At 32.4% G+C, this 26,142-nt stretch overlaps 2 pseudogenes; both read left to right on the forward strand.

Moving 5' to 3' along the window:
- Positions 1-8,356, forward strand: part of LOC143387437 (zinc finger protein 280D-like) — a 94,930-nt pseudogene extending 86,574 nt beyond the window's left edge.
- A 1,048-nt stretch (positions 8,357-9,404) lies between these two features.
- Positions 9,405-26,142, forward strand: part of LOC143387436 (axin interactor, dorsalization-associated protein-like) — a 36,696-nt pseudogene continuing 19,958 nt past the window's right edge.

Genomic DNA, 26,142 nt, shown 5'->3' on the forward strand with positions numbered 1-26,142 from the left:
CATGATCACAAAATATATATCCAAAGACGAGCCTCCAGTCACACCCTACCTGCCTACAGCTACCACCCAGTTAATCCCTATCTGGGATCAATGCACTGATTATGTTAAGGCTCTCATAAACTAGTTGAGTCATCTCTAAACTTTCTTGCATTGCTCACACATGAGCTTTGGGAGGCATATGAAACCATACAGTTTTCTAGAAAGTGTGATAGGCAGGTAGTATTGGGGGTCAAGTCCTTGCTGTTAATTTTTGCTAATTAGTAGGAGAAATATGTTTACCTAGGTTAATGTGATAAGCAGATGACTATGAGAGCACAGAGAAGGTAAGAATAAATTCTTTAAATAAGAAGTAGAGAAGATTTTCTATAAATGACATTTCTCTTAGGCTTTGAAGAAAGATGTTAAACATTTCCAAGTCAAACAAAAGCTGTTGTAATGATTTGTTCCTGTACACAGAGTTCTGTGTCACTGTTGAATTTTTTCTTGCATTAATTTATGAATATATATTCATTCCACATTTATTTAATAGCATTTATTCTGTGTCAAACCATCTTCTTCTCTTTCACTCAACCATGAATTCTAGGGCAGGCGACTTACCACTCTAGTTATTATATCATCATTCTACAGTTTACTGTCTTAAATAGTAGGTATACCATCAATATTGTTGGATGTTAAGGAAGTCATTCCTTTTGTGTTTCTCAGAAAGTTAAGTTGTTTCTTGCATGGAATCAAGATTATTAAGGAAAATATGGTCAAAGAGGGATTTTGTCCTCAATTTCCTTGAGGTATAATTTATACCTAATAAAATTTACCTATTTGTGAAGAACAATTCAATGAGCTTTTGGTAATTATAGTCATGCAGTTGGGTAGCAGGTTTTTTAGACCTACGTCTTAACACTGTATTTTTACTGTATTGAATAAAAGTCTTAGCCTTTTCTGTTTTCTTAGGTGTGTTTCTGTATTTCTATCAACTTTGTGGAAATAGGGAAGAAAGGTAGCTTTTTCCTCCTTTTTATTTGTGAGTTGTGATTCATTTTTCCATTCTTACATTACAAAAAATTGCAGTTGTAGAAGTTATGTAGTAAATACAGATGAGTCAAAGAGGCAGTATAAATGCTTTTTTTTCCCCAAAGATAGGGAACTCTAAATCATAACTGGATTCAGACAACTAAAAATTTAATTAGGAACATTTGTAGATATTTGGTTCAAGTTATAGATAGATGTGGAAGCCATCAAAAAGACCCTAAAATATAATTTTTCTCTCTCCTTATCAAAGAATAAATAAAAACAGTATACTTATTTGAAGAGAAAAAACTTTAAAATGTCATTAAAAAAATAACTTATTTTGAACTGAACCTGGTGGTACATACTTGTAATCCCAGTGACTTAGGAGGTTGAGGCTAGAGGATTCCAAGTTGGAGGCCAGCTCATCAATTTATGAGAGACCTAGTCTAAAAATAAAAAGGGCTGGAGGTATATTTCACTGGTAGAGCACGCTGGGGTTCAATCCCCAGTAAACCTGCCTCCCAGTCTTGGACTCATTCCTCTAAGGAAACAATGATTTATATAATTTTTTGCACACAATTTCAGGGCTTCCCAACCCCCTGATCTCTCTAAAAACTGTGTTTTTGTGATAATATCTTAAATTCATAAATCTCCAAATAATAGTTACCCTAGCTTGAAGAAATGATATTTGAAATCTTCTGAGGCTGTTTTCTAGGGATTATATTTAGCCAGAACATTTCTGTTCCTTTACATACAGGCATCACTGATGTGAGTAGCCATTTATCTAGTTTGTTGGCTACTGCTTTTCAAACTTTAACTTATGTAAGAACCACTGAAAAACTTGTTAAGGCAGTTTCCTGGATCCCACTGCCAGAGATTAATTCAGTAGGTTTGTGAAGAGCCTAAGATTTTGCATTTCTAAATAAACTCTCAGGTGATGGTGATACGGTTTTCTGTGACTTTCAGATATAGTGTGCTAAACTACTTCTGGTTTTCTAGTACAGAAAGCTTTCCTTATTGGCTACAATGTTTGGTTAATGGTTTTTTGTTCTGTGATTAGAGGAAGCATTAAGTTATGAGTTCTGCTTTTTTTCTTAAACCTCTACTAACAATTACAAATAACTGTCTAGATGTTTGAATTTACAGATGGTAAACAGTAATATTTAGCTGAAATAGTGTGTACTTTCTAGATCAATTGAATTCTGTTCCCCTGTCTCTATACCAGCATGCTAAGATTATTAAAAAGTTATTTTCAAAAAGTTGATTTCTAATAATAATTCAGATTGTAGCAAAATTAATTTGTTAATAAAAATTTAGAATTGTTTTAAATGTATAATAAATGAAAAATTTAGTTTGTTTTTTAACTCTTTGAGCATTTCCTTTTTACATAATGGTGAGGTATTGATCATCTAAGTATATGCTTAGGGAAAAAAGTATGTGTCATTAGGAATTAAAAGCAAAATGGAATATCAGATCAAATGTTAAATTAAACAGAGTTAATGGTTCAGTATTTATTCTGTAGTCTTTTAAAAACTAGAAACTTAAGTACAGACTTGAAATATGTTTATAAATTAATATAATTATTATTATGAAATAATATAATTCTATACTAAAATTATTAAAATGTCTTCTGTCTCTCCGGCTTTCACAGTAGTCATCCAAGTAAAAGGTTTTGTATATTTAAGGAGCATTCTGAAGATCTCAGGTAACTAGTTGATTTTTTTTAATTCTTTCTACTAAACAATGGTTATAATTTACATTTTTTTCTTGCATAACAAATTTATTGAAATATAATTCACATGCTGTACAATATGCATTTAACAATAAAATTAATAGGTTATGGTATTGTGCTATATTATACTATACAGTATAGTATAGCATCCAAACCTATAATAGGTTATAATATTATACTGTACTGCTGCTGTACAGCAATGACCACAGTTAATTTTAGTACATATTGGTCATTCCAAACAGAAACCCTTTCCCCATTCATTAGTGGTTATCCCCATTTCTTTTCAACTCTCCCCATTACTAAGCAATCATGAATCTACTTTGTGCCTATGTAGATTAGTTCATTCTAGATATTTTCTACAAATGGAATGATAGACTGTGTATGTAATCTTTTCCAACTGCCTATAAAGGTTTATGTATATTGTAGCATGCATGTATGAATGATTCATTTTTCAAAGTGCTGAATGATATTCCATATTATGAATATGTCATAGTTTAGCCATTCATTCAGTTCATTTTCACTTTAGGTTGTTATAATGCTACATTGTGAACATTTACATATTAATTTTTTAAGGACATGTCTTTTTATTTTTCTTTAGTATATACTTAACATTGAATTTGCTGGATTTTATAGTACATTGATCCTTTTGAGGAACTGCTAAATTGCTTTTCAAAGTAGCCTCATTATTTACATTCCCACCAGCAGTGTATGAGGGTTCTAGTTTCTTCACAATCTTTTGTAACATTCAGTATTATATCTTTTTTGTTATAGTCATCCTAGTTGCTAGGAAGTGCTGTATCATTGTGGTTTGCACTTTTAAATTAAACTGTCTGGGAGTGCCAGTTTGGAAATCTGAGTGATTCCTAATGGATATTATATTGTTCCTTATAAGACCTGAGATATGCCATTAATCTCTTGGTAAATTTATTTCATTGGTGACAAATGGTGTCAAGATGAAATTCTCATGCATTTGCATTGTAAAATGAAAGGAAAAATCAGGCCCACCAACAATATTTGAATATCAAAAAGTTTCTTAAGATACCTATTAAAGTGACGCTGTTAATTTTTGAAGCACATATATGAAACCACTGAAATTCTTGAAATCAGTAGTCTTCATAATTCTTTTTTGTTTGTTTCTTTTTCAAATAGAAGTATACATCTTAGCTTCTGTAAAGAAACTATGGATGAATGTTGATAATTAGCATTGGTTATACCACACACTGAATTCAAAATCCATTGAGCACCATTTTTTAAAATTCTGATTTCCTCTGTTTCTTTTTCTTTGTTTATTTTCTGCTTATGTTGCTATTCTCCTTGAAATAACAATATCTTTGTTCCACCAAACTAATTTATTGATAAGTATAGCCAAAGACTTGTTTGATGCTTTGGGTTCATGGAAAAGGAGGAAGAGGGAATGGCATTATGTCTTAGGATCTTTGTGTTTATTATCTCCTATGCATCGTTTACTCTTTCCCAGATATTATATGGTTACTCCTTTATCTCCACTCTGACAGTGATCCTTTCCTTAATTACTGCATTTGAAATTGTATCCACTCCCCCCATGCTTCACTCTAGCACTTTTACCTCCTTTTAATATTTTTTTTCATAGTGTATTTGCAATACTGTATATTTTACTTTTTGTTTGTCTGTGGTCTGTGTTCTCTTACTACATTCTATGTGGCTTGTGGTTTTTGTTGTTGTTGTTGTTGTTCATTTGTTTTTGTTTTTTTAAGCCTAGCATATAGTAGGCATTCAGTAAATATTTGTTGAATAAATTAATGTATATGGAAAAAATATGTATTTGGACAAAAGGTCCCATTTATGATGCTGAGCCAGTAGCTCACAGGAAGATAAAAAATAATGGTTCAATATTAAAACTTTTAGTCTCATTAGAGTGTTTATTGTATTCAGAGAAATTGATTGTTACTTGAGGTACTGCCTTAATAAAGACTTTTATAAGAATGAATAGGATTTATTGCATTTTAAAAATCAGATTTTAATTTGATTTTTACCTCATTGTTGTCTAGCTCAGTTGTGTGTTAGTTTTTTAAACAAATTATCTGATTTTTTAAAGGTCTGGAGTGTTTTTCTCTCAACTACCATTATGTCTCACATTGGAATTGGTCAATTTCTGTGAGTGGAACTTAGCATATTTATAAAATTCCATATCCCCCAATCTTTGTAATTACTTATTGAAATGGAATACTTTTTATTGTGTATATTATGTGTATTATGCATTTATCATGTATGTATTGTAGCAGGTTCTGTGTAGATGATAGGGATAAAGCAATCTTGGAACTAGCCTTCAGGGAATGTTGTTCATTAGGTGGGAAATAAAGTATGAACAGAAGTAACTGTGGATTTTAATAAGTGCAATAAGTTATTTCAGAGAAGTGAGAGATTACTTGGAATGATCTGGATAGGAATTAGGTTTACTTTGTTTTTAAGGATGAGTGTTTTTTTTTAAACTGGCAGAAGAAGCAGAGGGATCTTCTAGTTGGAGAAAATAGCACAAAAGTACAGAAATGAAAAAGAGAAGACATACAGAAAGTATGGCTAGTAGTAAATGGATGGAACATGATGTTTGTGTGATAGTAATGAATTAAAGTCTGTAGCAACAATTTTGAGCTTACAATCATATTGGAATGCATTGAAAATTAAACTTAGGAAATTTGGACTTAATTCAGAGGGCACTGGAGAACCATTAGTGTTTTGTGTAGATTCAAGGGATACTGAAGGAAAGTTGAATTCAGGGACATACAAGGTGAGTTGTAGGTGCATAAATCATTTAGATTAGGGATCTGAATTAAGGTGGTGAGGTGGTATTACATTGTGTTTATGATGTAATATGGGCTCTGGAATCAAAGTGCATAATTTTACACCTGATTTTGACCTTTACCAGCTCTATGTCCTTGGTAGGCTACTAAGCTAACTCTGTACTGTATAAAAGGGTAATAATTATAACACTTAACTCTTCAGGTTGTTGTAAGATTTAGATGAGATGATATGTTTAAAAGCAGCCTGGCACAGATAAGTACTCAATAAGTTGTTAATATTATAAAATGCTTGACATATTAAATGTTTTAAGAAAGGAGAAAGTCATAGGTGACTATGGTTTGAGCTTTAGTGTCAAGTGAAATGGGACCATAAGAAAGTCAGGAGGAGATGATTTGGGGAGCAAGCAGATGATTTTAGATTTGATGTGCCAGTGAATTCTCTCAGTGCACACATATATCATGCTATTAGAATAGAACTTAAGGAGGAGAAATCAGTCTGAAGTATCCTGTTTGTTTGTATTCATATACTGGTGTAACATATGTATTATGTAATGAACATCAAATATATGAACATTGAATGTATATACTTTGTATTAAACTGATAATAACAGTGATCAGTTAAGTGATCAATTTTTTCACCTAAACAAAATTTAGGTGAAACTTTGATTTATTAGAGAGATTCCAAAGACTCTTATAGACCCTTAAGTAGAGGAGCAACAGGCAGAGCAAATAAGGAAAACAAAAAGTCATCAAGAACTTACTTTAGTTCTCTCTGCTTTGATCTGCTAAGGCAGCACAATGCTGTCTTATTTTCTCTGGACTTGGGTTTCTTTCTGCTTTCTCTGTACAGACCATCTTTTCTCTACTAATGACCCAACTATAATATTCCCAGACTCACATATTTTCCCAAATCAAGAAATTTGATTAAAAATTCCAATTACAAATCCCTGTTTAAAAACAGATTGAGTTAGTCATGCCATCCCTTTTTAAATTATCTATATCCAGTGGAATAGGCAGTAGCCTGTTCTTTACCAGTGAAACTCTTTTTAGTATCTATGAGGGCAGTTTGTTCATAGAAAAAATTGTAGTTAGTTATTTAAGTTAAGTATTTTACATTTTAACTTTCTTTAAGCTTTTAAGTCTCCATACTCCATTTAGAATTTTAGAAATACTCCATTTAGAATTTGAGTACTTTTTAGTAATCACTTTCTAGAGGAACTTTAATTTAATGTAAGATAAAGTTCATTTAAATTGAACAGACTGAATTTTTTTCAACAGTGAAATTTAAGTTCAAATTACTTTAAACAATTTAGTGTCATTTATCCATTAAATATACATGATTTTCTTTTAAACGGCACTTCAAATGCTTGACCCAACTAGCTCCCAATTGCTTAACATTTTAATAAATCTAATAAGTTCAATTATATAGTGGCTTTCTAAGTTCTCTGAACCATCTCAATATTTTTACAGTCTTAATAATATTTAAGATACTTTTCAACTAAAAGTCACGAGATCAAACACATTTTAAATATGAATCTTAAGGCCATTGACACATAACTTTAACATGCCAATTATGTTTAAATACTTCAGATAGCAAATGTTATTCAGTTTAATTCAGTGAGTGTAAGAACTATTCTAGACTCAGAAAAAGTTTTTCATGATTTTGGGACTTGTTTCCTAACTTCCTTTGAAATTCCTTAATCATTTCATGTGTTATTTAAGAATCAAGAACATGTTGGAGTTCTCCCTGCTTTGACCTGATAAGGCAGCATGATGCTGTCTTTATTTTCTCTGGACTTGAGTTTCTTTCTCCTTTCTCTGTACAGCACTCACAAGTTTTGTTAAAGAGAATGAGTAGTATAGGCCCCATCAGGTAGGCAATAGCATTCACAGTGCTGGGATGATGAGGATTCCAAATTTGTGGACTCCAACATATTTATTAACTACGTCAGTTAATTCCATGTTAAATAATAACCACCCTTGGAAGATCATGCTAAAACCTTGGCATGTAGTGGCAGGTATCATACTATACTTCTAAATACTTTATAATTTTCTTCTAATTTTGTCCTCAACTAAATAAAACACTAGATTATAAATTTCATTCAAGTACTGACTGGCTTTTTTTGTTGTTGTTGTTCATAATAACAGTGATACAGTTGTATAGACAACCTCAGTAAATATATATTGAGTGAATGAATGCTATTCTCACTTTGCAGATGGGCAGAGGAACAAATAGAATGTGACTTGCCTATATTATTGCAAATTGTTAATGGAACCTAGACTGGTTGTAGGTCTTTTGACTGGTACAAAAGATAAATATTTATAAAACATAAATACTCTATGTAAATAAGTAGTAGCAAAATTTGGACATAGCTGTACCATTTTATAGAGAATCATTTCAGTTACATCAAATTTATATAACAAATAACAAGTTACATTTATTACACAAAAAGATAATTTGTGGAAAAATAATCATTGAACTTGTATATAGATTTAACAACAGATAAAAACTTTTCTTTTATGCTATTTTTTAATAGGGGCATTACTCTAGTGTGCCTTAATTGTGATTTCCTAACTGATGTTTCTGGCTTAGATAATATGGCTGCACACTTAAGTCAACATGAAACCCATACTTGCCAAGTTGTAGTAGAGAAAGGTACGTATATATAACTGTGCACTTGTGGATTTTGTTATTTATTCCATTATTTTTGGTCAACCACAATATGAACTCTTTACTAAATTGTTACTCTCATCATAGTTCATATGCTGTTGTAAATATAAAACTTTTCTTCTAATTTCAGTTTCTGTCTGTATCCCAAATTCTGAACATCTTTCTGAGTAAGTTTAATTTTTTTCAGTGCATTTTACTTTGATGGATTTTAGCACTTACTGCATTTTTAAGTGTATCATTAATAGCAATGAAAATATTTTTTAAATGTTTTTTAAACCTGCTTGTTGAAATAGGTTCCTGCTCTGTGGAGCTCGTGACCTGGTGCAAGACAAGTTGGAATTTCCTAAGTTCAAAGTTCTGAGATATTTTCTTACACAAAGCCAGTCAAGCAGCCAAGTTTATGACACTAGCTTTCATTATTCAGCTCTGTTCAGCTTGTAAATGGGTTCAGATTCCTGTTCTACTTTATCTTTGTGTCAAGTTGACATATCTTAACATACATATTTTTTCTCCAGTTGGTTTTCTCTAAAAATAACTTATTGCTATGGTCTTTTCTTACTTTGCTTAAAATAATTTGTGTTTCTCTCTACTGCACTTGCCTTCAGAGTAATACATTCCAAGTAATATGGTTGTTTGTCTTCTGTTTTGTCTGCTTCTTAATTTCATGTCTTAAGTTTTTGGACCAGATGATTGTCCTTTTTCTCATTTGTTGTCTATCATTGCGCTATCTTTTTTATCAGGTGCAGAATCAGCCCAGAGATTTCAAAAAATATCCAGGGTACACCTGGACAGTGTCCCCCTTCGATGGACACAACTGATGACTGTGTATAAACTATATTATCACCTGTAACTTCATTTTTTAAAAATTGGTTTGACTAAAGCAGGACAAAGCTTGCTAATTATTGTAGGTAATTAGTTGAATTTGTGTGACACTAATAGGTTTTAGCTTAAGCCTGATCTTTCTTTACCATCAAGTTATTCTAAATAGTTGATTTGCCTCATCAGCTATTGCCATGTCACATGTTTATGCTTTTTGGTTACTGTTGAATAGGTCTAATTTTTAGATTGAGTCTATTGTCATTCTTAGAAAATGACTCTTAAGCTATAGAAACTTGGATTCTTGCCTTATTGTCACATTTTGGCAAAACATCTTGCCTATATTTTAGATGATGGTCAATACTTTGAAGAAGAATGAAGTAGGGAAGAGAAATACAGGAATATGGGGTAGAAATTAGGAGACCACCATTTTAAATCTGGTATCAGGGAAAACTTCGCGGACACATGACATTTTGAGTAGAGGCTTTTACTTATTTTTAAATTGAATTATCTCTTACCTATTGAGTTGTAGGTGTTCTTTATGTACTACAGATAAAAGTTCTTTATTTTTACAATATTTTCTCCCAATCTGTTGCCTAATTTTTGAAAACAGGATTATTTTAATTTAGTCTCCTTTATTCTGATTATTAGTATTTATTTATTTAGTTTAAAATATTTATTCTTAAGTTTTAGATGAACACAATATCTTTATTTTACATTTATGTGGTGCTGAGGATCAAACCCAGTGCCTTGTGCATGCTAGGCGAGCACTCTACCACTGAGCCACAACCCCCATCCCTGATTATTAATATTTAACCAGGAGTTGAAAGCTATACTTTTTTTTCCTGACAAGAATCCTGCTTAGGGGCTGGGGCTGGAGCTTGGGCTTATTGGTAGAGTGCTTGCCTAGCACGTGCAAGGCACTGGGTTCTATCCTCAGTACCACATAAAATAAATACATAAAATAAAAGGTATTGGTTCCAACTAAAACTAAAAAAATAACAAAACAAAAACTATTTAAAGAAAAAAAAAGAATCCTGCTTAAGTTGATAGCCACTCCTAGCAAATTATATGTAGAAATATTCAAATAAAGAAACTATTACAGTATAACTTCCTTGAACTCAGGGATGTATAGTTGACATTGCTAAGGGTGTATAGACCGTGAATTCCTGTAAGAGTCCACATAGGTCAGCAAGAGTTAAAAAAAAGAAAGCAAATACAGAAAAAGGACAATGGGCCACATTTATTTGTACCTTCTCCTGCATAAGAATTCATAAAAATGTGAGACTATGAGTCAGTGAATGACATTTTAGGAAAATATATTGTGTGGTTTCCAGCTTTGGAAGCAAGTAAGTAAATGGATGAAAATTTGACTGAGTAACATGGTGGAGCTATCTTAGCAAATGTTAAGATTTTTTTGTAAGAATTTCTTGCTTAATGATAAAGGATGCAGACTTTTCATAAAGAGGATAGAGGCCATTGAGAATACTACTTGATCTTTAAGGATATGATTGCATAGAATAGAACTCCTATCTAGTTCTTGTTTTTTGGAACTGTGATGAACTTCTTCTTTAATTGCCTTTTCTACCTAGCACTTGCTGTCATTCCTACTCCCAGACCTCAACCAGAATAGCAATCTTATTTTCAAAATATTTTGCTAGCTCTTTTTTTACATATACCATAAAACTCACTATTTTAATGTGTACAGTGAAGTGGTCTTTAATGTATTCACAATGTGTTATAACCATCACTATTGTAATTCCTAAAAATTTCTCCCACTCCAAGAAGAAACTTCATACCTGGTATCAGTCATTCTAAATTTTTCCATATCCTGGAAACCACTCATCTGCTTTCTTTCTCTATGAATTTACCTTTCCTGGACATTTCATGTAAATGGAATCATATAACATGACCATTTACATATGACTTCTTTTTATATAGCATAATCTTTTTGAAGTTCATTCATAACTGTAGCTAGCATATTATGTGAGTTTCATTCCTCTTTATGACTGAATAATAGTCTACTGAATATATGTACCACGTTTTGTTGATGGAAATTTTGGGTTTATGACTTTTTGATTATTACAAATAATGCTGCTGTAAACATTTGTGTACATGTGCTTTGTGTGAACATTTATTTTTAGTTCTTTTGGATATATCCATTCAGGAGTTTGATGGAGCATACAGTTCCTCTGTATTTAACTATATTAAACTTTTCCACAATGGCTGGCACCAATTTACATTCCCATCAGCAATGTATGGGGGTTCCAGTTTTTTCCGTACTCTCCCTACGCCTATTATTTTCTTCATCTCTTTAAATTATATCCATCTGCATGGGTGCTAAGTAATTATTTTATGATTCTGATATGCATTTCCCTGATGTCTAATGATACATAATATCTTTTCATGTGTTTATTGGCCATTTTTATAACTTGTTTAGAAATATGTCTAATCATATACTGTGTCTAAAATTGGTCTCTTTTTTTCCCTCTCTTTCTTCATAAGAGTAAGTCTTTGCCTTTTGCTGTCTCAGAAATAGCTTTGGATCTTCACCATTGAGCTTGGACTAGCATCATAAATTCATCCTGGAAAACTCACTCAAGGCCTACCTGCCATTTTTAGATATAATGATAACTGGGCAAGCAGTATTTTCTGTTTTTGATTGGTGGACGGCTTTTCTTTATTTTCCATTTAAAAATGTTTCAAAAGCATATTTTGATGGAGTTATTGTCATGGCTGTAATTTGGATTTGGGCAAATCTCATTGGGAAATGAATTATGATAGAATGATAACGTATCTATGGTTGATATATTATTGGTGCTCACTGGAAGTGTTAAAGTAGAATCTGGACAACTATTTATTGGTTGTTTATAGAAGAAATTAGTGCATAGTAAAGAAAGTTGAATTATGTGCTTTTTGAGATTCTTTGCAGCTCTAAGATTCTGAAATTTGTCCCAGTGAAATGGTATGAAAAGTATCTTATTTCATCATTATTTTGTACAAACTTTTTTTTTGTAAAAAGTTTGATTCTCAGGGTAATGTAGATTTGCCTTGAAAATGTGGAATTACTTCAATAACATAACAAAGTATTATGCACTTTATTGTTTTTAAGAGATTTAATTTGTTTTACTTTGTTGCAGTTGAGATAGTTTGCTTTCAGTTCTAAAAAAAGTTTTCTTCTTACAGATTAGCAAGACATCTACAAAAAGAGGCCCAAGCTCAACACAACAATTCTGAATTCACAGAAGAGCAAAAGGTACCATCAAATAATATCTAGATATATTCAATTCCAAATGAAATTGCTCTTGAGTCCATTAAGCAGAAAAATAAACAAAAAACTGTTATATTTAAGTAAAAAAAAATCAGATTGATTATGCTTTGCCTAACATTAAGTGAACATTTATACAGATATATAACTTATCACTTAATGAATTACTTTAGTTAACTATTTAGGCCTTATTTAACTCTAATGGAAGTCATCCACACTTTTAGTTGAAAAGCGTGGGTAACCCAAAGACTGGAGTTTGTTCCGAGTCACTTGGAAAAACAGAAGGATTGGGAATAAGTGCATTCCACCTCAATGCTTAACTCTGAATTTTCATAACTCTTTATGTATCACCTCTCAAAGCAAAACAGAAAACACACACAAAACCCCCCAAACCAAAAAACAAATGGAAGAAAATTAGCTCAAGTCAAGAAGTTGGCGTACAGATCTGTCAGCTAAATAAATATATAAGATTGCAAAATGTTTCAGTACTGTTCTTTCTTCCTTGAATTAAAATTTTTGTATATCAAGCTGATTCCCTGATAGAGATTATGTAAAAGGGGATACTTTAAAGTAACTTCATTCTAAAAGAAGAGAAGAAATGGGAGGAAACAACTCCCATTTTCTCCTGGCTCAGAGTAACTAGTTTTAAGTCAATTTTTAATCCTGTAGATAGTGAAAAATATGTGTTAGTCTTTTCCTCATCTCTTAAGAAAAGGCAGTGTGAAAATCCTGGTGACCTAATTCACTCTTATTAATACTTTTCTTTTTTTGCACAAGGGGAAATGGGAGTAATTTTTTGCATAACTTTTTAATTAAACCTAAGCAAGTTTTTAGTCCATAGGCCTGTGTTTATTAATTCTTAGTTACAGGAGTTTGGGGAGAAAAAGCCCCCAGAGGGTTAGCTGTATTTCTTGCCCAAATATATTTGTATTCTTAAAATATTTAAAATCTACTTCAAAAAAATTATGTTACTGCAATTTAAAAGGGTGTTTTTCTTTTTTCCTTAATAAGTGCTAATATCCACAATAGATTTAAGAGACTTAGGATCTTAGTCCTGGAAAATAATTATCACAAAGGAAATAGCTGATATGCTTAAGGAAAGGAACAAAGACTGTACACTATACCACTTCTATAAAATTTGTGAAGTCTGTCTAGGAGTTGTTTATGAAATGATCAGCAGGCATCATTGAATTAAGACTTAAAATATCTAAATCTTGATGAATAGAATCTTAGATATCCAGGTACATAAATTAATAGTTAATGATGTATGTTATAAATATGAAGACAAAATAAAAAAATGTAAAAAAGTTTTAATGATCCCATATTTTAGTCACCTGTTTGCCTTCAGTTAGTTAGATTTCTCCAGCATTTGTTGCTCAGGAGTAGAACCTGTGAGCCACATGGCCTGAGATTAAAGTCTTTTGACCTCCTAAAACATTCTAAAATTACAAAACAAACAGGTTAATATCAAAAAATGAACCTTGTTAAGTGATGAGAAAAAAATTAACTTTTTCTTGATTTTTTTTAGTATTCTGAGACTAGAGTTGGTGTTGATAATGCTATTGATTCTTTAATTTATAGCTGTTTAGCTTGTCTTTGGTTATAAAGACCCCCAGATCTTGTACTCCAAAAGATCCAGGAGGCTGCAGGTCCTAGAGGAGAGAGCTGAGACCTAGAGTCAGAAGACTGAAGTCTTGCATCCTGGCTTTGGCTCTGGGCCTGATTTTCCTTATATAAGACATGAGAGATTAGAGAACTCTTAAGTGACTTTAAAAGGTCTTTCCTTCCTAAAACTCCAGTGACCTCTACATGTAAAGTGGTCTGTACCTCCTCCTCTCCTGGAAGCCTGATTTCTGAGGAACATATTATTTATAATACCTGCCCAGGAGGCATTTCTGGCTGCCAGGTGTAACTGCAGACAGAGCTTCTGTCTGCCTGTCTATTCCTTGGTCTTGAAGAAGGACCCCAAGTCATTCTGTTCTACTATATAAGGCAAGTTATATGCATTTAAAGGTTTAAATTTCTGTGAAAATGCAAGTGAAATATTCACAACAGACAGAAACACTCATATTGATGTATAGGCCTTATATGATTGTTCCATAAGAAAAAAATTATCAAAGTCTTCAGTTAATAATGATTAGAAAAGAGAGGTCTTCAAGACATGTTCTGGGAAACACTGGCTCTTAAAAATTAATAGATTGTGTCTGTGTGTATGTGTGTGTGTCTGTGTGTTGTGCTAAGAATAGAATCCAGGTCCTCATGCTAGGCAAGCAAGCACTCTGTATATTAGTAAGCTACATCCCCAGCCCAATAGGCATTACTTGCACACAGTTTGTGACTTCTCTGGACTTTTAATATTCTAATGTGTATGTTGGATATTTTAAAGAGTTTGGTTGTGCAGTATTTTAAAAATTATTTGCTTTTGAAAAGCTCCCCTCCTTTCTTTACAGAATATTTCATTGGATATAGTGTTCTAAAGAACATAATACAGGAAATTTTGACACATACTGTTAGATCTGCATTAAATACTATGCCTGTACATAAGCTGGAGAGAAAACTGAATTTATTTTTCTCCAAAAAGGAAAATAGAAAATGCTTTTAACCTTATTCTTTGCAAAAATGTTGTTTTATTTTGAGTTATATTTCTTATGCTTATACTATTTCATGTATTGATAGCAGTGACGAGTTATATAATTATGCCAACCATTCAGTAGTTAGTGGAACTTTGAAAAATGTTTTTGGTTTTTAAAAACCAATCTTATTACTAAAGTGCTTTCTTTATGAAACTTTTTGCTGTCTAGTTCACAGTGAGCTCTCAAATATATTTGATGAATAAATGTTTTATTAAAATAAATCCTAATTTTTAAGAGAATAACATATTTTTCCAATGTTTATTTTATATCTAAAGAATTCTAAAGCAGAACTACTAATCTGTCTAAACCAAATTAATTGGTGATAGAATAAAAACTTCACATTTATTTCCTATTTTTAATATTCTCAAAGATTTCTAGTTAAAACAAGAGTTTATGATTCTTATTTGATCCTCCCTCACGATTAGTTCCCTTAGCTTTCATTTCAGTTTTCAATAGTTTTGTCATTATAACAACTGGGTTTAGTGGCCAACAAAAAGCTGCCAAAAGCTTTCATTCCATGAAATTCCCTACTTTGGTGTAGTAGATTTTCTCATGTAAGATTCTGGACAAAATAGAACATCCTGTCTCATGACACTTAGAAAGTTTTTCCCTGTTTTGAGTCAAACTTGGTGGTAATGAGAATCACAGCACTATATACTTGTTTTATGTTTTATCGATTCCACCTTTCTACTTCCACTTTTTCTCTACCCCAGTGTTATCTCTCCTCCAACAGCTAGATGGAAGATGAGTGGCTGCTTAAATATTTAAAAGTTAAGTCTGGATTAAGAAAGACTGTACTGAATTATGTTTATTTTCAAACTGATTTTATTCATTATATAAATTGAATACATTTTAGCAAAATTAATTTAGCTCATTAATTGTCCATTTTTATTCCATGTTTTCCTTTAACTGATCTTTAGGGCTCTCAATTTTCTTAGCAATGACAAACTAAAGTAGATAATACTCTAAAAATGATACTGTTTTCTGTTTCTTATCATATTAGGTATGAGCAATTAATTTGAATAAAATGCTAGTGATTTAAGTCTTTCTAAAAATCAAACATCACTTCAGTGCTTGGTTTAATGTACATTAATTAAAGTAGTCAATACTTATACTCTGGAATATGTGAACTTGTGCTTCTTTATCATTTTTCTGAACTGTTCATTTTAAGGAAGGTGACACTGTTTCAGTAGCAAGCACTTGATTTTGACATCAATAAAATCTACATGTTTTAAAAGTTATTGCCACAGCTGAAATAATAGTGTTTCACTTCTTTTTTAATACTGAAGCTGGGTGTGGTCCCTTAAAATAGTTATGAATAAGGCCTGTTGGTATTTTACCATAGTTCAGTACATTTCTGTATAAAAAGCTATTGCCTTTGCTTAACTTGAAGAAATGTTTAAGTGAGAATAGTTTGTTAGTGGTTTCTTATTGTTCAGGTACAACATTTTTATCTTAAATGTTTGAAGTGTGAAATAAAATGGATTTTAAAGTCAAGAAGGAAAAAAAGCTAACCACTATTTTGAAGATTATCTCATTGATACATCTCAATATAAGCAAAATTCTTTTATAAAATCAGTTTTGAAAGAATATAGTAAAGAATATAGCTAAATGGAATTGATTGAAGTGTGTGGTTTTATTGAATATCTTGTGTGTTATATAGAAGGCATTGATGACTGGGACAAATTACTTAACCTGTTCATACTTCAATTTTCACACCTGTAAAATGATCATAGCTAACTCTGAGTTGTGGGGAGGGTTAATTAAATTAATGTTTATAAATCACTTAGGAGAGCCTGTCGGAAAGTGTTCATTAGTTATTAATAAGTGGTTAATAATTAACAGTATTTGTTATTAATAAATTATTTGATTATTATATTTATACTTAATTATTTACTAGTTTTGCTGGAGTTGAGTGGTATATTTGAACAACAATGATTGGGGATATTAGACTTTATGTAGAAAAGATTGCTTACTTCTGGTTTCTATACATAGCTATTTAAGAGGATGAATAAACCTGAGTATTTTGCAAACTATGTATAAATATAATTTTCAAATGTAATCTCTTTTCAGATTAAAATTGCATGTTTTCTAAGCTTTTATATTGAAATTTTTAAAAGATTATGGAGATAATTATATATTATTACTTGTGTGTCTGAGAGGCATATCTTGCTCAATAATAGTTTTTTTTGTGAGTTGCTATCCTAGCTGTTTGTTGAAGATACAGTAATTGAAGAGTGTCCACTAGCCTAAGCACCAGGGGCCAGGACAATACTGTTACTTCCCTTTACTCCTCTTTTACCTTTCAAAGAACATTAACCAAACACAAAATCACCAAATCCCCAATTTACTAAACATTTTGTAAGTCATACATAAAATGCGTTCAGAAAAATGTGTCAGTTTTTTTCCAAAATATGTCATTTTGTAAGCATTGTAAATGATGTACACAGTTCTTTGCTTTTATGATCTAGACTTATTCCTAAAGACATTTCAGAAATATCTTTTTTGGAAGGACCTAGAAGTCTCAGTGTCATTGTTCAGCTGCCTGCCCTGATAATTTCTTTTAGGAATCTCATGAATCTCCCCTTTTCATTTCCACCTTAGCTATTCATATTCTTATTCTGAATATTGTTTAGACAGTTTGAAATAACTTAAATGATTTTTCCTTCAGTTTTTCCCCTTTCCTTTAAATTATGTATACATTGCATACCTGTATCACAATAGCCAAGGGGTTTTTTGTTTGTTTTTTTAGAAAGAATCTCACCGTGTTGCCCACACAGTCCTTAAACTTTTAGGCTCCTGCCTTAGCCTTCCCAGTAGATGGTACACATAACTATGCCCAGCTCACAACAGTTTTCTTAAGGGCATGTCTGTTAAAAAAAGAACAATAAAAACACACTTCTGTGTAACTTATTGTTAAAGAAATCCTAGATTCCTCAGCAAGGAGTTTGTGGAAGGTCCATTTTCAGAATGACTATGCCCTACTTCACTTTACTTTTCAAACCTATCCCTCTGCTTTCAGTTGGGGATTTTAAGTAATTGAACCATGACAATTTTCCAAACTCTTTGATTTGGAAATACTCCCTAGTCTTTGGGACTGGATTCCTAATATAGATCTTGTTCTTTTCCTTTAGGACATAAAAGGAACTTATTTTGCTGAAGCTTATAGATTGAGTGTCTCTCTTTTTAATATAGTGATTTTGTATATGTTTTATCACACATAATAGAACATGAGCATATTAAAAGCAAGGACTGTGCCCTATCACATCTGTTTTATAGCTTATTTTATAAAACAGGTAGACTGTAAAATCTGCACCATTCATCACAAATACTGATTTTGTTAATATTGCCTACGTTTTTAAACAAGTCAGAATTGAGCTTTAATCAGAATTAAATTAGACCATTGTGCTATCTTTCAGATATCTTTTAGTAAATTTCAGGCTTTATGAGAAGATGATTGGAAGGGAAGATGTCAAAAATCCCTTTTCATTGCCCTCCCCCTTTTTAATTTTCTGTTTTCTTTTTTAAAGTTAGTATTTGGGGGCTAGAGTTGTAGCTCAATGGTAGAGTGCTTGCTTGCCCAGCATGTGTGAGGCACTGGGTTCAATCCTCAGCACCACATAAAAACAAATTAATAAAATAAAGGTATTATGTCCATCTACAACTAAAAAAGAGCTATTTTTAAAACAAATAAAGTCAATATTTTAACTTACAGATAACAAAGATAGTACATATAAATGGGGTAACATGTTTTGATACATGTATATATTGTGTGATATTTAAATCCAGTTAACATTTTCTACTCACTTATCATTTCTTATGTTTAAAAACTTTCAAATTTTTCTTTTTTCTTTTGAAATGTAGGATGCATTTATTTATCCCTCCACCCACCCCTACTGGCTCCAACCCCTGGTAACTACTATTCTACTTTCAACTTCTATGAAATCAACTTTTTTGTATTCCACATGAATAAGATTTTTTGGGTCTTGTCTCTGTGCCTGGCTTACTTCATTAATATAATGATCTTGTCCCATCATGTTGTTGCAAAGGATAGGATTTCTTTATTTTTATGACTGAATAGTATTCCATTGTGTATATATAACATTTTTTTTATCCACTTATCAGTTGATGGACTCTTAGGTTTCCATTTCTTGGCTAATAGGAATAGTGCTGCTATGAGTATGGGAGTGCAGGTGTCTCTGCAGCTTACTGATTTCCTTTCCTTTGGCCATATATACTGGAGTGGAATTGTTGGATCATATCGTAGTTCAATTTTTAATCTTTTGAGGAACCTCCACACTGCTTTCCATAATGGCTATCTTTGTTGCCCTTTAAATCATATCTAGACCTATCACCAAACCAAACTTGATTTAGAATTGGTTATGGCATATTAGTTTAGAGGAGAATATATACTCATCTCTCTCCCACTTTTCAGTCCTTTGTCTTCAGATTCTCTTCTCTAAAATCTGCAAGGTGCTAGAAAAGGAATAATAATTTATTTAAAGAAGTATAGATCTCTTTTGTAAATTTTTTAAATTGTAGATGGACACTATATCTTTGTTTTATTTTTTTTAATGTAGTACTGAGGATCGAGCCCAGTGCCTCACACATGTGAGGCAAGTTTTCAACCACTGAGCTAAAATCCCAGTCCCTATAGATCTCTTATAAATAAAAATTATTGATTTTAGTAACTGACAGTTAAAATTATCTTGGGATGTATAGCATTTTTTTTCCCTACAGAAAACCATAGGCAAAATTGCAACATGCTTGGAATTGCGAAGCACAGCTTTACAGGTAAATGGATTTTTTTAATGAATTATTCTAATTGCTCTAATAAGACATTCATGCCCAAAGCAATATTATCTCAGAAGGGTTTTATAACAATTGGAATTGATCAGTTGAACTCACACTTAAATGATTTAGTTCATACTTTGTACACTGTAGAAATAAAAGATATGATTTTAATTTTTTCTGTTTCTATTAGCTTGAATATTCCAAAAATCAGTTTGGAACTTTTCATTTTCTACCTTTAAAGCAAGAAATATATTTATTTTAATATTTGATTCTTGCCACTTAAAAGACATAGGGTGTAGTGAAATCTTTGTAATGAAAAGATATAATATGCATATTTTAAATTTAGTCCACACAGTCCCAGGAAGAATTTAAACTGGAGGACCTGAAGAAGCTAGAACCAAGTAAGTTTTGTTTTATATTTTTTAGTGATATTCCTTTAGAAAGAGTTTTATCTGTTGTGAATATTAAGATTGTTTAGCACAGAAAGTGATTGGATTTATTTCTCTTATTTTTTGGTGCTTTTAAACTCCTACAATATTTGCATTTTTAATTACCATTTGGATTTCATCTTGCAGTATGGGCAAAGGCACAGTGTGAATAACTGAATGAATGTAAGTTAATGTAACCTTTTAAAAAAATTTTTTTAGTTGTAGACAGATACAATATCTTTGTTTTATTTATTTGTTTTTATGTGGTGTTGAGGATCAAATCCAGTGCTTCACACATGCAAGGCAAATGCTCTACAAACAGAACTATAACCCAGCTCCTGTACTCTTTTTTTTATTGAGATAAGATTGCACATCTCAGTGCATTTATGTGACTAGGGAATAGTAGATTTTATTTATCCAACTAAGTAAGATTTTTAAGTAGGGAATCATAAAATCAAAGAATTTTCAAACAGAAAGGAGTCTCAGACTTGTGGTCACATTCTCTATTGAGGAAAGAAATGAAATGATTTGTTTGCCCTGTTTCATTTAAATCCCCAGTAACTGAGCAGGGTCTAGATCTCAGAACATTTGTCAGTCTATCTCAGTTCACACTAGTGCAATCCTTTTAATGTAAACATGCTTTGAGTAAGAGGTAAAAAATTAATTTATGAACTAAAGAGGGCCTTGCACAGTGGCGCATGCCTGTAATCCTAGCCGCTCGGGAGGCTGAGGCAGAAGGATATCAAATTCAAAGCCAGCCCTAGCAAAGCAAGGCACTAAGCAACTTAGTGAGACCCTGTCTCTAAATAAAATATGAAATAGGGCTGGGGATGTGGCTCAGTGGTCAAGTGCCCCTGAGTTCAGTCCCAGTATCCCCTGCCAAAAAAGAACTAAATAGAATGTTCCTATAAATTCCACAAACTGCCAATATCTAATTCATTCATAGCAATTCTAACAAAGACATATATTATTGAGATAGCTGAAATGTGATTGTATTCCAAATCCAGGGTAGAAAAAGGATTCTCAGAGTATACTGAAGGGGATCTGATTTTCTGTTGTTTGGGTTGGAAAAGAGAAGTTAACAACAACAGACAACAACAAAGGAATGCATAACAGATTTGTTGTGATTCTGGTGGCTTTTCCACAGTTTTAGATGATCATATTTCATTTCTTCAGAACACCATCCTTCTGAATATGGCAAGAATTCTGATGAACTCTGTCATTTTAATAGTTTTGGTTACTTTATGTAATCCAGATCATAAAGTTTTTTTTTTTCTTTGTGGTTCTGGGGATCAAACCCATGACCTCACACATGCTAGGCAAGCATTTTACCACTGAGCTACATCTCCAGCCATAGATCATAAGAGTTGGAGATGTTATAAGAGACACACTTATATTCAGAAATAGTTCTTATGCCTATATCCAATGTATATAAGGATACTAATCAATGTAATATTTCTCACAATTTTTTGGGTTTTTTGTACCTAAAACTTTATTTTTCAAAAGCATTAATAAATACTTTGTATATGATTGAGATATAATTTATATAAAGCACAGTTCACCAATTTACCATATCATATTCAATTTTTTAGTAAATTGGAAGAGTTATGCAGACATCACCACAATCAATTTTAGGACATTTTCATCACCACAAGAAGAAACCCTATTCCCATGAGCAGTCATTCACTTCTTGCCATCCCCCTAAAATCCCTTCCAATTCCCAGCCCTAGGAAACCATTAGTTTGATTTCTGTCTATAAATTGTCCTATTGAAGACATTTTATTTAAATGGACTCATATGATATATAATCTTTTATGACTGGCTACATATAAGATTATTTTGAGAAAAACACATTGATGGCTTTAAATAAAATGTTGCAACAGTTGTTTATACAGTGGTTATACTGAAAATTATGTTTGTGTGTGAGTGTGTGCGTATGTGTGTGTGTGTGTGTGTGTGTGTGTGTGTGAGAGAGAGAGAGAGAGAGAGAGAGAGAGAGAGAGAGAGAGAGAGAGAGATGATGCTGGGGATTGAACCAAGGGCTTTGGGCATGTTAGACAAGTGCTTTACCAGTAAACTACGTCACCAGCCCTCAGTTTTTTATGATAAAAATAATTAGGATTTTGGCTTCTTATTCAGTCACTATTTCCTATTAGTTTGTTTCCAAACAAAATTTAAGAATCTTATAGATACACAGAGTGGCTGTAAAGACTGTGGATGTTTATTTCATATATTTATTATCTCTTCCTCTGAGCATGCTCAAGTACTTCTATTGCCTCACAAGATCTTTCATTAATTGCCTTTTTTTTTTTAGAATAGCATCTATATGCTAAGCACTCGAATCCTCTCAGTTTCATTTTGCTAAGGACAACACCGACATTAGCTTGTAAATCCCAGGAATGAGTTTTAGGGTCACCTGGACCGGTTCTTTCACTATGCTGTTATTAATACCTGTAGTGGTGCTGTACTACATCATTCCTAAGTACAGCTCTCCAGTTCAAATTCCTAAGAAATTATTGATCCATGTATTAGTCGAAGATCAGGTTAAAATCTATTACTTTTTCGGCTTTTTAAAAAAGATTTGGAGTAGAAATGGAAAGAGAATTTTGGAGATTCACTTTATTATATTTTTTATAATGTTTTTCATTTGTACTTTTCCCTTCTTGATAGTTATCCTTTTAGATGATTTTAATTTGCTGTTGCTTCTGAAAGAAACATAAACGAGTATTTCAGTAGGGTAGACTCTGTAATTTGGAATTTATCCAAGCAGGGCACTTGTTGTGAGTTAATTATTGAGTTGGAATTAAATATTTTCTACAAATTGGTATTTAGTAATATTTCATATTAAGTATACTTATTCAAGCTTGCTTTTTAAAAAATTAAGCCTCTTCTAAGGAAAAATAGTGAATTCTAACTTTTAATATGTTGAACTTAGCTGGTTTCCTTTCTTTTAAAAAAAAGTTTTTTAAAAATTTAATTTTGTGCGTGTGTGTGGTGCTGGGGATCAAACCCAGGGCATTGCGCATAAAAGGCAAATGCTCTGCCACTGAGCTACATCCCTAGCTCTTGGCTGGTTTATTAGGCTGATGTATTCTTTACTTCAGCATTTTGAAATCTTTTAAATTCTGTCTGAAAATACTAAAACTATGATTGTGAAAGTCTGAGCCATTTTTTCTTATGTAATTGCAGTAATGTACTGCTGCTTACTCAAGCATATCTCCCCACCACCACCCTGCAAAATTCCCTTCTATTAAGCCACCCTTCAAGGCTTCACAGAATCCCACCTCTCCCTGAAAGCTTTCTCTGCTGTCTCTATAGAGGCATAATTAAACTCTGCCTCCTCTCCTGTATAGGATCATTTTAACTATCCATTGTCAGACTCTCACATGTGTTATTTTTCACTTGTATTTGTTTCAGTCCTCAAAGAGATTATGAATGGACTCTTCCCCCACCCCAGCGCCTATTGAATGCTTTAAGTGTAGTATGAACTTGGCAAGATTGTGTTGAGTTAAATAGATTTGAATGTTTTGAAGGAATCTTTTCTTATAATTTAAAAAATACCCTTTCAAAATTGAGGCAGCTGCCCATTTTTCCTACCACAAAAATGAAACACGTCAGTCACAAAAGCAGAATGCATTTTGATATTTGCCTGTGTGTCATCTTTTGAGGGTTAGCTTCAGGAGGTTGGTAGGTCCATCCTCCAAGAGAAAGGCTGGGAGTGCTGAATTTTCCATGGTGGAGTAGCATCAGATGTCTGCCATGTAGTGATCCAAAGTGTGTAAGTCCTACCAAATCAGCCCATGAATCTCCAACCCATGACATGCTTCATACTTATGATAATATCTTTTGTAAAATTCAAGCTCCTCTTCAGATCCTCCTAAGACACCATTGCTAGTATTGGTAGAAAGAAAACTCTATGTAAAGTTTAAGCTATTTTAAAAGAACAATAGAAGCTGTTATTCCATAGTTGTTGAAATTGTAAACCCATACTACAGTTATAGAAAGTAAAACATAATTTGTTTTTTTAGTTCTAAAGCTATTCACATAAATTAAATGTTTGATAATACTTTAACTTGTAAAAATAATATAACAAAGCTATTATTCTAAAGCAAATACTTCCTCTTCAGAGCTTTGATACTAAAGAAAAGAAAATACTATTTAATTATTCTGTTACAATACAAATGCAAGATAACCACTGAGCCACATCCCCAGCCCTATTTTGTATTTTATTTAAAGACAGGGTCTCACTGAGTTGCTTATGCCTCACTTTTGCTGAGGCTGGCTTTGAATTCTTAATCCTCCTAAGCCTCTGGGATTACAGGTGTGCACTACCACACTCAGCCAAGATATTCTTAATAACCAAGATATTTTTCAACTTTTTGTTTGTTTTTGATGTACTGGGGATTGAACCCAGGGGTGCTCTACCACTGAGCTGTATTTCCAGTCCTTTTTATTTTTTAAAACTTTTTTAGTTGTAGATGGACACAATACCTTTATTTAATTTATTTATTTCATGTAGTGCTAAGGATCGAACCCAGTGCCACATGTGCAAGGCAAGCACTCTACCACTGAACTACAACCCCAGCTCTTTTATTGTTTTATTTTTATTTTGAGACAGGGTCTCCCTACTTTGCTTAGGCAGATGAACTTCTAGTCCTCCTGACTCAGGCTTTTGGTACCTAGGATTACAGACACATGCCACCATCACAGGATCAACTTTTAAAAATTATTGTTATATACATTTTTAATGGTTGATTTTTTTGCCCATTTTATTAAACTCTTATTACAATATGATCTTTTCTGTGTTTTTGTTTCTGATATAAGTGAGACATGATCTTTTTGTTACCTGCTCCCCATTCTTGGGTATCTATTCCATTGTTGTGTAAGTGATCAATATTTATTAATATTACTTATTAATATTGAGTTGATTTAATAGTTTAGTAACAATGATCATGCAGAAGTATAGAAAAGATGTTCTTGTATTAAAAAATAAACAGTACTTCTTAGTAAGATAAGAAATATTAGGATTCTAGTCAACTAGATCAAAAAGGTCATGGAAAGAGTAAATGTCCATTTTAGATTTTCCCTCGACATTTTGTATACATTTATTTAGGCTGTAATTCTCTCAATAGCCTGTAAAGGAAGTAGCATTCTCATTTTAGAACTGGGGAGATTAGAGTATTTAAGTAAATGTTCAAGTTATTGTTGTAATTGTAGGGCTAGGTTTTGATTTAAACCTTCTACTTTGATCTCCTGCTACTTCCCCTTTGCTTGTCAGACTTAAGTTCTCACAGTCCTTTCTATGCCTTGAATAAGGCAAACTGTTTCCTACTTGGAACCTTTGTTGTTGCTCCAGCCTGTTCTCTAATACCTGGGAAGCCCTTATGCTAGAGCCACTTGTGGATGATTCCTCTCATCTCAGGTCTTGGCTCAAATGTCTTCTTACAGTTTAGTTTCGAAAGGCACCCTGTCTACCTTAGCTACTCTACCAAGTTCTCTCTGCTTTTACACAGCATCCTGTTTGTATCCTTCATACCACTAATCACATCTTACATTATCTAGTTTATTTATTGGCATATTTATTGTCTACTTTTCCTTAGTAAAGTCTAAGGTCCAAATATGAGTTCTTGATTACTGTGTATCTTTAACACCTAAAGCAGTGATTGGAACATTGTGAGTACTCGGTATACATTTGTTGAGAAGAAGAAAGAGATAAAGGATGAGGAAGAGCTAAAGGGAGAGAGAATTAAGAGTGAGTAATGAGAATCTAGATAAAAGTTTCCAACTTCTTTCTCACTGGATGATTGACTCCTATTGGAATAAGTTATGTAATTACAACCTGTTCTTTTTGAATTTCCTTATTTAGGAATCCAATATGCCATACTCCTTTTAACTCAAATCTGCAAGACTCCAAAATTAAAGTCTGAGTAATTAGAGTAAAAATCATGGGTTGCCCAATTAATAATCCTAAATATTCACCTTGAAATAATTGCAGGTAGTCACTAGGAACCCATAAAT

This window comes from Callospermophilus lateralis (genome assembly GCF_048772815.1).
Source record: "Callospermophilus lateralis isolate mCalLat2 chromosome 11 unlocalized genomic scaffold, mCalLat2.hap1 SUPER_11_unloc_2, whole genome shotgun sequence".
NCBI classification, from domain to species: Eukaryota; Metazoa; Chordata; class Mammalia; order Rodentia; family Sciuridae; genus Callospermophilus; species Callospermophilus lateralis.